The sequence below is a fragment of the Globicephala melas genome, chromosome 21, assembly GCF_963455315.2.
Source record: "Globicephala melas chromosome 21, mGloMel1.2, whole genome shotgun sequence".
In the NCBI taxonomy this organism is placed as follows: Eukaryota; Metazoa; Chordata; class Mammalia; order Artiodactyla; family Delphinidae; genus Globicephala; species Globicephala melas.
The window spans coordinates 25,538,772-25,551,211 of NC_083334.1; the positions used below are offsets into that span (position 1 = coordinate 25,538,772).

Here is a 12,440-nt window from a genome sequence, read left to right on the forward strand (position 1 = left end):
CAACGAAGACCCCAAAGTCACACCCAATCACTACAATCTAGGTGAGCTTGGATCTCCAGGTGATGCACAGTTCTTCCAATAGGGCTATTTATGGCTCCTTGTGTTCTGATGGTCTATGAATTAAAAGATAAGTTATCTGCCCACCACCACACACACAGCCAGTACACAACAGTGTAACAGAGCCAAGATAACAGTAATAAACAGCCCCATTTACAAAGGGAACACATGGAAAAGCCTAGAAGTCAATGGTCTACAGCAATACTGAAGTCATTCTGGGCAGAAAATGTGAAGGATTCCAAAATGGTGATAGGAAAAGTTGTTTGATAAGGTTTTTCTTGTGTTCTCCAAGAGGAATACCACTGTCCATCCTTCTTTGTGGCCCTGCTTCTTTCCTCTGTGACCTTCACCTTGTCCGCTATCCTCTTTGGCCACATGTGAAGTGGGAGAGAGGGGGCATGTCTTTGGGAATGCTGGAAGTTAGCCTCCCTCATGCTTACAGAAGTGTGGAGTCCCAGTGGTTGTTTGAAGTCTAAAGCGGTCAAATCAGGTTTTTTTTTTTTTTAAATTTGTTTAGCGTGTGGCTTATTTGGAAATAAAAATTCCTCAAAAACTTAATAGGCTTCTTCTTTTTCCATTACACATATTTTCTTTGCCCTAAACAGCACCTTTTCTGATCACAGTTTTTGTCTTGTATGGAAACCCAATCTCTTATTCCTCAAGAGATATTAAAGTCCTTGAAAGTTTTCAAAAACAAAAAAACCCAAAAAACTTAATAGGCTTCTGACCAATTTGCTTCCCAGCAGTTGTAAGTGCCAGAAACTACATTCAAAGATCTTCCCTAGACATAATTCCCAAATACATTTTATCTCTCTGCTTCTTTGCCACCGTAAGAATCTCTCAATTTAATAATAGCTACTTGAGGCTATAACTTTTAAGGAGAATACCCTGTCCTTAAACTGATCTTTTTTTGTGAATCATTTTATTCACCTGAAAAGATTTACTGGACTGCTAGTGCTTAAAGTTTGTTTTTTTTTTTAATTTCATTTTTCACGGTTTAGAGTCTACAAACAGCTGACTTTTCAACTCTGCAAAACTGAATTTCCAGATTCTCTCTATTCCCTTTCATTTATGCTTGCAAACTAACCATCTATTTTTCAAGCATTTTCTTGGCCAAACGCAGCCAATAAAAACCACACTCCACTAGAGTTATATTTCTCAATTCTTCACCTGGAGTTCAATTTCAATAGGCACGTGTTACCTTCCAAGTGTTCACAGGAAAATGTTTTACCAAATGTCTTGCCACCGCATAACAAGGTTACCACTTTTCCAGCTGTCAGTTTCAGTTTCTTTACTGACCACAGCCAATCACTAAGCTAATAACATAGATTTCATATTTTTGTTATGAAAGGACTCCACTTCAACATATAAATATTTGTACTTGAATAGGTTAACTGCTGTAGCAGACAATCTAAAATCTTACTGGCTTAATGCAATTAAAAAATTTTTTTAATTCAAGTTCAGTGCAAATATTCCTGGTTTGGTGGTTCTCTTGAGTTGTTCTCTTGCAAGTTGTGCCTTAGTAACACAAGTGCTTCTATCTTATGGCTTTGCCATTTTACAAATTCAAGGTAATCCTGGAATAATCCAGTCCTCAGATGGGGTAAGAGAGAGGAGTGTAACTCAGAGGATTTATGACCATGCCTAAAAGTTATACACATCAATTCTGTACACATTTCTTTTTCCAGCCCCAGCCTAACAGCAAAGAAAGCTTGGAAATAAAGTCTACCCATGTTCCCAGGAAGAGGAGATAGAACTGGTGAGCGTCTAGCCAGCTTTGAAGTAAATGCAGCTAGAACCAGAGATTATCCTAATATTGGAAAGTAAAAATTATCCAATTCTAAAATATGCAACAGAGACATATAGAAAAATCCAACCTGAATCCTGAAAATGTACCTATTTTATTTTATTTTATCATTTTTCAAAAAATTTTTGGCCACACCACACAGCTTATAGGATCTTGGTTCCCCAACCAAGGACTGAACCTGGGCCATGGCACTGAAAGCACTGAGTCCTAACCACTGGACTACCAGGGAATTAATTCACTGTACCTCATTCATATATTAGCTAAAATGCATTGAGAATTTACTATTTCTCAGGCATTCTTCCAACTGTTTTATAATTATTAAATCATTAGTCTTTAAGATAAGCCTACGAGGTGGATGCTATTATAATGCCCATTGTATAGATGAGGAAACTGAGGCACAAATGGATTGGGAAACTTACCCAAAGTCTCACAGGTTGTAAGTGGGAGGAACAGAATTTGATCCCAGGCAGCCTGGTTCTAGAGCACAGACTCACCCATTACACTGCTTGGCCCTTTCTGATTTATTCACGAACTTCTCAGTTTAATACACTACTGCCTAAGGGCATATTCTCTCTTCCCCTCCTCCACCCAGGATGCCATTCCCAGTCTTGTTTGTACACTTGTCCCCACTGATTCTGTAGAACCTACTCATAATGTATACTTGTACCATCCTATAACTGTGTTAGTGGAAATTTGGGGAACAGAGATCATCATCCAGTCTATAGAGTGATAAGAGAAGAGGACAAAGGGCAAATTCAAGAATTTGCACATACATTTAGAGGGTAGTAAGAAGAAAAAGCCAGCCCATACCTGACATTTGCCAGGTCTGGGGCAAAAGTCCAAAGGCCCACTTTCTATAGGTTTAAGACTTAAAAGTTATACATAGAATGAACACAGTGTTAAATAAAATACATTGATTCTCCTACCTTGAAAAATATATTATCATAACATTCCAGAATGCTAGATTGAATTTAGAATTCTTGGACTGGAAATTCCATGCCAGAATGTGGTGCTTGGGGAGAAGCTGGCCCCTGATGTTCCACCTCCCTTCTTTTCCCACCCTGGATCCATCTTATACCACAAGGGGCCTCTGAGGCATATAGGTGGATATTTGGGCTTCGACCGCATCATCCCAGCAAATAGCCCCTCCTAGGTCCACCATCAAGAGAATGACTCAGGGAAAGGCCAGGCTAGAAGCCAGCTTGTGCTGTCCAAATAGGAAACTCCTGGGCTCTGATGATCAAGAATATGGTCTAGATGGAAGGAGAACACAGGTTTTGGGTGGGAATATCCTTTTTGCCCCACAGAATCCTCACACTGTAGGGAAGGGCACTGCCATAGAAGGGCCAGAGCAGGACTACTCTCTGCAGAGTAGGACTGAAATCCTTGATTTTGCCTCTGACCATGAAGGAGTGACTGGAGTTGAATTTATTCTCCGGCCTCCAGCAGGACACTTGGATTACAAATAATGTTAAAGGAAGTCCTTTAGGCATAAGAAAAATACCAGCTGATGATTTAAACTACACAGGAATGAAGAATGCCAGAAATGATAAATATGTGGGGAAATATAAAGTATATTTTTCTCATTTTTAATCCTTTGAAATGTAATTGACTAGCTAAAGATATACCATGAAAACACTAATCTACAAAAAGCTGGAGTGGCTATATTAATATCAGAAGAAGATTTCAAAACAAAAATATATTGTCAGGAATAAAGAGAAACATTTCATAATAATAAAGGCACTAATACATGCAGAGGACATAACAATCCTAAACTTTTATGTACCATTATTAATAACAGAGCTTCAAAATACATAAAACAAAATTGGTAGCACTAAAAGGGGAAACAAACAAATCCACAGTAATAGAACTGTAAAGAGAAATAAAATCATATTTATATTAGCAGATCACAACATTTCTCTATTAGCAATTGATGGACAAGTAGATGAAAAATCAGCCAGAATATAAAACACCTGAATTATCACTTCAACCAACTTTACCTAATTGACATTTATGAAACACTCCACATAGCGTCAGAATACACATTCTTTTCCAGTGAACATGGAACGTTCACCAAACTAAACCATATTCTAGATCACAAAACAAGCCTCAAAAAATTTAAAGGGATTAAAATCACACAAAAGTATCTTCTCTGACCATAACCAAGTTAAACTAAAAATGTCTAACAAAAAGATATCTGGAAAATCCCCTAAATAACACAGAAATCGAATAACACACCTCTAAATAACACATCAAGAAAAAAATATCACAAGAGAAATTTAAATTTAAACTGAATGAAAATGCAAAAATGTATGAGATGCAGCTAAAGCAACATTTAGAGGATTTTTAACATTAAATGGTTATATTAGAAAAGAATGTGTCAAATCAACGATTTAAGATTCCACTTTGAAAAACTAGACAAGATAGATCAATGCAACAGAAGAGAGGCCAGAAATAGATCCACATATTTTTGGTCAATTGTTTTTTCACAAAGATACCCAAGTAATTCAATTCAGAAAGAACAGGCTTTTCATCTGACGGAGCTGGAACTATTGGATATCCATACATTAAAAAAAAAAAATTAAGCTTGATTCCTAACTCTCACTCTATATACAACTTAATTTAAAATGAATCATAGACCTAAATATTGGACCTAAAACTCTAAAACTTCTAGAAGAAAATGTAGGAAAATACCTTGTATCTAGAATACTTAAAAACTCTTACAAATCAACAAAACAAAGAGAACAGCCCAACTTAAGAAATGAGCAAAAGATTTAAACAGGACATATCACAGAAGAAAGACAAATATGCACATGAAAGGGTGCTTGGCTTCATTAGCCATCAGGGAAAGGCAAATTAAAAACCAGAAAGAGTTACCACTACACATCCACTAGCACAGCTTAAATTTTCAAAAGACTAAGTGCTGGCAACCATGTGGAGCTATGGGGACTTCCCTGGTGGTCCAGTGGTTAAGACTCTGTGCTCCCAATGCAGGGGGCATGGGTTCGATCCCTGGTCAAGGAACCAAGATCCCGCACGCCAAAAAAACAACAAACAAACAAACAAGACAAAGAAAGGGAGTTAAAGAATGTGGAGCTATGACTTGTTTATGGTTTCCTTTGCTGTGCAAAAGCTTTTAAGTTTAATTAAGTCCCATTTTTTAACTTTTGTTTTAATTTCAGTTACTCTAGGAAGTGGGTCAAAAAAGATCTTGTGGTTTATGTCAAAGAGTGTTTTTCCTATGTTTTCCTCTAAGAGTTTTATAGTGTCTGGTCTTACATTTAAGTCTTTAATCCATTTGGAGTTTATTTTGTGTATGGTGTTAGGGAGTGTTCTAATTTCATTCTTTTACATGTAGCTGTCCAGTTTTCCCAGAACCACTTATTGAAGAGGCTGTCTTTTCTCCATTGTATGTTCTTATCTCCTTTGTCATAAATTAGGTACCCATACGTGCATGGGTTTATCTCTGGGCATTCTATACCATTGATCAGAGTGAAGTAAGTCAGAAAGAGAAAAACAAATACCACATGTTAACGCATACATAAGGAATCTTAAAAAAAAAATGGTACTGATGAACCTAGTTGCAGGGCAGGAATAAAGATGTAGACACAGAGAATGGACTTGAAGACACAGGGTGCGAGGGGGAAGCTGGGGCAAAGTGAGAGTAGCATCGACATGTATACACTACCGAATGTAAAATAGTTGGATGGTGGGAAGCAGCTGCGTAGCACAGCGAGATCAGCTCGGTGCTTTGCAATGACTTAGACGGGTTGGGTAGGGAGGATGGGAGGGAGGCTCAAGGAGGGGATATGGGGACACATGTATGCATATGGCTGATTCACTTTGTTGTACAACAGAAACTAACATAGTATTGTGAAGCAATTATACTCCAATAAAAATTATTTTAAAAAAAAAAGAATGTGGAGGTATGGAAACTGTCATAGACTGCTCAGGAATGGAAAAGGGTGTAACCACTTTGGAAAACGGTTTGGCATTTTCTTATAAACTTAAACATCTACTTACCATAAGATCCAAATATCCCACTTTGAGATATTTACTCCATAGAAAATTATTTTTCATTTTTACTGGAATATAGTTGATTTATTGTACAATGTTGTGTAATGTCAGGTGTACAGCAAAGTGAATCAGTTATACTCTATTTTTTTAGATTCTTTTCCCATATAGGTTGTTACAGAGTACTGAGTAGAGTGCCCTGTGCTATACAGTAAGTTCTTATTGGTTATCTATTTTATATATAGTAGTGTGTATATGTCAATCCCAGTCTCCCAATTCATCCCTCCCCTCCCTTATCCCCAGGTAAACCCCATAGAAACTAAGACGTATGTCCACACAAGGACTTGTATTCAAATGTTTATAGCAGTTTTATTCCTAACAGCTCAAAACTAGAAACAACACAAATGTCCATTGCCTGGTGTTTGCATAATAATCATATACTTCTCAGCTATAAAAAAGAACAAATTACTGCTATGGAACAACATGCCTGAATCTCAGAACTGCGATGCTATGTGGAAGAATCCAGACACCAAAGACTAAATACTGTAGTTTCCATTTATACACAATTTTAGAGAAGACAAAATTATAATGACAGAAAGATTAACTGTTGCCAAAGACCAAGAATAGGGGGAGAAGATTGATTCTAAGAGGCAGGAGGCATTTTGGGGTAAGGGAAATGTTTATGATTATGGTGGAAGTTATAGGACTCTATATATCTGTCAAAACTTAAATAGTTAACTACATTCGTAGCGTGTGATATCTGAAGCATACAAAAGAACAAATAACGATAATATAGTTAATACATATTGAGATATAAATAAAATGAACACTGGTGATACTGCCACTTGAGATCTAGAGCGTTACAGATATTGTTCCTCCTTATGCCAACGGATTCTTTTTAACAAAAAATGAATGACTACCTCATCTTATTATAGTTAAAAAACAATAATCAATGACAGTTATTGTACCTGTATTACATCTCAATATTACCGATTTTTTTTAATGTGAAACCTGGAGCAAGGACCCCTCTTGACTGAGTCTAAGGGCAGTAAGGAAAACAGAAACTAGTGAAAGAAACTAAAAATGTACAATTTGTAAGGTGGATAGAGACCCCGATCACTGTGTTAATAGAAGCCTAGGAGTACCAACCGCTGCCACACATCAACAACAGCTAACAATGAGGGTTTCTGTTGGCTTTTTTTATGAGATGGTCAGTCATTGGGGGCCACAAGCAGAGACAAAGGAGTGATTCAGGAAAACAAATGTATTATACTCACAGGTCCTAGAAAGAGAAGACATAGCACAGCACCCAGTGCCACGTGGAAAAACACCAGGGGAGTCAGGAGGCAGAAGACAGGAAGCAGGGGAGCACTTAGACCGTGGCCTTTATTGGGGTTTCTGCAGGATAGACAAAGCAGGGCAAGTAAACAGTTTAGGGCTGGCTGGTTTGAGTAATTTCAGCGAGCTTTGGGCTATAGGGATGGTCTCTAGTTGCCTGATACCTGGCCTTAGGATAATTAAGGCAAAGGAATATCACCTCCTGGGGTGCAGGGGCCAGATAGAGGAAGCCAGGCTCCTGATTGCTTAGTTTGCATATCAAGGCCATGCTCCCAGCTGAGCCCTAGCTTGCCTCTAGGAATTGGTTAGCCCTGGGAGGAGCAGTCTCTCCCCAGCCAGAAAGGGATATTTTTAAGATGCTAAAACAGCATAACATGCAGGAGGGAAAAAAAAAAAAATATATATATATATATATATATAATATACATATATATAATATACATATATAATATATAATACATATATAATACAAACAATGCCATTTCCTATGTGCCATGAACACTTCTGAATTTCTTGAATTAACTCTTTTCATCTGGTTAACAACCCTGCTAGTGAGTCAAACGTAGCACTGAATGTTGCAGGCCAGGTGAGGACCAGAGTGGATGATTCTTTTGTGCTAAGGCCCGTGCTTAATTATTAGAAGGTTGAAGTTGAAGCCAGATTGTTTCCCGTTAAGATGTGAAGGAGCAAAAACAAAGAACACGGACAGCTCCCTCCAGATGTTGGCTGTGAAGAAAACAAATGCTACAGAGTTACAGTCAAAGGAAGATTTGGTTTTTTAGGTTCTGAGATTGTTAACATGTTATATAATAAGGAAAAGGATCTGGGAAAGATAAAGATATTGAAAATGTAAATGGTTTGGGGGAAACTTGATGAAAAAGGAGAACTTGAGTGAATTACTTTACCTCTTGGAGCCTTACCTATTTCTTAATCTGTAAAAGTAGTTATCATAATCCCAACTGCCAAAATTTTGGTGAGGATTAAATGAAAGAAGATACAGCACATTTAGCACGTATTCTGGCATAAAGTATTGCTTAATAAATGACCATTTTATTCCTTCCACCTTCTTTTTCTTTTCATGTCACAACACAACTTGCTCTATGATGTGCAAACCAGCTGCAGAATGTAAACTTGCTATAATTCCATCTTTTCAGGTTTTTTATGAATCCTTTTAAAAATACCAGGGGCAAGGGGAGCTGGAGAACTTTCAAATAAGTTATTGAGAACCTGATAGATGTCAATGGCTGTATCCAAATGCTGAATAGGAAACGAAGCATAGGAGTAAATGTGATGGTTTTTGGAAATGAAGACAAAGCGTGAAGGAAAACTGAAATAAGAGAACACATTAACCCCGAGAAAAAAATTTATTGAGTTTGTTATTGGAACAGAATAACTGGTACTTTTATCTCAGACGATTGCTGCATTAAACTAAACAGACCAAAATGTTGTAAGCTTCCTGATTACCTTAAGTGGCATTAGCAATGTAAATCAACAGAGCAGATGAACTATGTGAGATTAACTGCCTATAAAAATGGGGTAAGAGTGAATATGGGATTTTTATTTTTAAAAGTTAAACTACAAAAATAGCCCCAGGGACATATAAAGGCAGTCAGGAAATGTCAAAGATAAAAATGTTAATTAGAACATTTGGTTTCTTCTTAAAGCAGGCTGTGGTGTTGTCCTTTCTTTGACATTTGGAAACCTGAAATTCTTCTTCACCAGTTCACCCTGGACTAACATACGGCTTCATTAAAAAAATCAGTGAATGTGATATTTAGTTTTTAAGAGTTCAAAGATTGTGCCTTCACTGGGGGTAGGTAACACGGAGTCAAGCTCGGTAATTCACCCACAGGTAAAATCTGTAAAAAAATATTTGCTTAAAATCCCCTGGAGAATATTCTGTATCCCTTAGAGTAATAAGCAGGGAGGCACTTTATTGCTGTCTCTATTCTCTGTATTAGCATTTATGTAAGAAAGGGAGCTAGAGTTGCTAGAATGAAAATGTGTTCCAGTGAAGCACAGAGAGGGCGCACTTCAGAGAATGTGGGTCTGGACATGAATCCCGGGCATCAACAACAGACTTACATGCTCCTCGCACACAGGAAGCACGTGTACTCAGTACACGCGTGTGTATGTCTACGTATAGTGTGTGCATAAGAGTCTTTTGAAGATCTAGTTAAAATACAGATTCCAGCTCCACCCAACTCAGCTCCCCACGCTAGTCAACTGTATTAATAGGTCTAGTGTTGACCCCAGGAGTATGCATTTTGAACTATCACCCCCATGTGATTTTAATGCAGGGGTTCTGACGACCATACTTATAAAAGCACAGTTATAGGGCCATTTTTAAGTTACTCACAATAAGGAAAAGAGGGATACTGATTTAATTAGTACCTTTATCTAAGCTGCTTTTCCCTTAAGCAGAGTAAGGTAAGTGATCTGATTTCTGAGCCTCTGAGCTCCTTGAAGTAACAAAGACACTCTGTCATTAGAGCTCACTCTGGATAGGTTCTTTCTTTACCGAAGTGATGCATTGATTTAAATGCACATTCAGACAAAAATAATACATGCGTAATTTGGCCCGTCCTATTTCTAGTGTGCTAGAAAGGTAAAGCTGTTGGAGACATCTCACCAAAGAAAGGCCTTGGCGTCTACCTTCCTTGACCTCTTTCATCTCCAGTGACCTTTGTCTCCACTCTACATTATTATTCCACTCCCATGACCACAACCTACACAGTTTAGCTTCGCCCGGAACAACAGAAATGGAAATCTTTCCATCAGGAATTCCCCCCAGTGACCACAAAGCTCTGGCCGTCCATGCGGGGCTCCTCTGAGACCTCTGCTCCTTGCCCCATCTCCCTTTGCCTCATTAGAGTCCTGTCTTTAACTTCTCTTGTTCATTTTGGATTTCATCATCTCAACAATTTTGTTGGGACTAAACACAATTCCTTTCTGCATTATCTTTCTATCTTTCATACCTGACAAAACACAAACCCTAGATCAATCCAGCTGACCATTTTCTCAGTGCTCACACTGGGATACTGGACTCAGAGATAAGTGAAAAACAACTGCAGACAATTGCCACTATAAATTCATAATTTATAAACCTCATCTCGGTTCTCAAACTTCTCAGAAATCCCTCTTTATTTTACTCATACACAATTTCCCATTCTCCATGCTATGTATTTCCAATCTTTGCCACTCTCTTCGAACTTCCTGACCCCTCATTCCCAAGGGAAAATGCACCCCCTATTTCATTCATAGAGAAAACAGAACACACCAGACAAGAACCACTAAACTTTCTATCTCCAGACAACACACGTACCGACACCTGCTCCTGTTATAATGGATGAAACATCTCTTTTTCCGTCCCCAGAGAATCCTACCATGGTGCTTTCCATCCTTTTTTCTTCTCTTGTTTCTCAAAGTATCATCTGTGAAATACCAGTATCGTTATCACCTAGGCACGGAAGGCTTGATAAGGTACAGAAGTCTCAGTCCAAACCTTCAAAATCAGAACCTCTAGATTCAGCATCAAAGAACTGTGCAATTTTTAAGTTTTCTAGGTGATGTTTGCTCTCCCTCAAGTACGACAGTGACTGACCTTTAGCCTCATCAGAGACCTACAGCATTTACTTCCCCTCATCCCTGTGTCGTCAATACCTTCCAACAGTATTTTAACTTGCATAATCCTCTCATCAATATTGACTGTCTGTCCCCCCACCCACTTAGACTTTTTATTTTTCTTTGCTGATTCACAAATTTCCTGAGACAGTTGCTACTTACTTTCTACACTTTCTCAACTGGCATTCCCTTTTCAGTCAACTGTCCCTACCATCACCACTCCCACCTACTTGACTGACAGTGGTAGTCACTAACTCACTCCATGGCTGAACCCAGGAGGCATGTTTCTGTCCTCATCTTACTTGAATTGTTGACAACATCTGCCTCAGCCGACCTCCTTCCCTAGCCTTCTCTGACACTCTGCAAGCTGCTTCTTCTCTGTCATAGCTCACTCTTATCCTCTGCCCACTTCTTAGAGTGCTCTACAGACTTCTTCTCTAGGATTTCTTCTCTTTTAATTGACATATATGTTCCTGGGGAAGTACCATCTGCTTCCATGCCCTTTTTTTTTTTTTTTGGTTTGTTTGTTTGAGTTTTGGCCATGCTGCAGGATCTTAGTTCCCCAACCAGGGATTGAACCCGGACCATGGCAGTGAAAGGGCTGAATGCTAACCACTGGACTACAGGAAACTGTAGGGAATTCCCTCCATGTCATTAAATATTATATATAATCTGATGAACACCAAATCGATACTGGAAGCCAGATTTCTCTCTCAAGCTGCATTTCCACTATGTCCATCCCACTCCCACACATTCCCCAAGCCTGTTTCTGTTCTCTACCTGAATCATCCCTGAGCATCACCTGTGACTCCTGCTTCTCCTCCACCTCCACATCTTATTAGTCATCAAGTCCTATTTATTCTATCTCCTAAGTTTCTGCCAAATCTGTTCATTCCTTTCTCTACATCTCTCCCTGTTCTTCCCTCCCCTTCTTTTCCTGAATATTCAGTACCAAAACCATTAGGTGGGACCAAGGAAGGCAGGCATCAACATCAATGTGGGGTGACAGGGAGCTGCAGTGGCCCAGGGTATCAGAGCCAGGGTGGGATGAGAACAGCAGGGAGTGCTAGAATGGAAAGGGAGAAAACTAGATTGAACCCTGTTGTGTTGGACTAGGAATTGGAGGTTCAGGTATGAATTTAAGATTTTTAATATAGATATATAGATAGACATAAATAGAGATAGAGATATATAGAGGTATATAAATAAATAAATATAGATGTAATGTATACACCTACAGGTATATGTATATGTATATCCCTTAGCACTGTTGACTGAGACGGCCTGAGAGGCTGATGTATATGGTTGTATTGGGTTAATGTTGGAAAATGTCCTTGCTTGTAGGAAATACACCCTAAAGTGTACAAAGATGGTGGAACATTAGATAAGTAACTTATACTCAAGTAGTTCAGGAGAGGAAAAAAATCTTTGTACTGTATTTGGAAATTTTCTGAAACTTTGAGATTGTTTTGAGATGAAACAATAAATAAAAACAACAATGAGATATCGCTACACACTTATTAGCATGGCTAAAATCCAAATGACATGTATTTTTTAAAACCTATCTTTTTTCTGTCAGTAATTACAAGATCCCACAGAC

General features: G+C 38.4%; 1 protein-coding gene across 17 annotated transcripts in view; it reads right to left on the reverse strand.

Annotated features, from left to right (window-relative positions):
* Nucleotides 1-12,440, reverse strand: part of FUT10 (fucosyltransferase 10) — a 362,801-nt gene that overhangs the window by 175,102 nt on the left and 175,259 nt on the right. For 15 of the 17 annotated variants that reach the window (XR_011377110.1, XR_011377117.1, XR_011377116.1 and 12 more), the window contains exon 7: nt 7,156-7,276. The exons of the other annotated variants lie outside the window; for them this stretch is intronic. The gene's annotated coding sequence lies outside the window, so the exon portion shown is untranslated. The remainder of the gene's footprint in view (nt 1-7,155; nt 7,277-12,440) is intronic. 17 annotated transcript variants of the gene reach the window in all.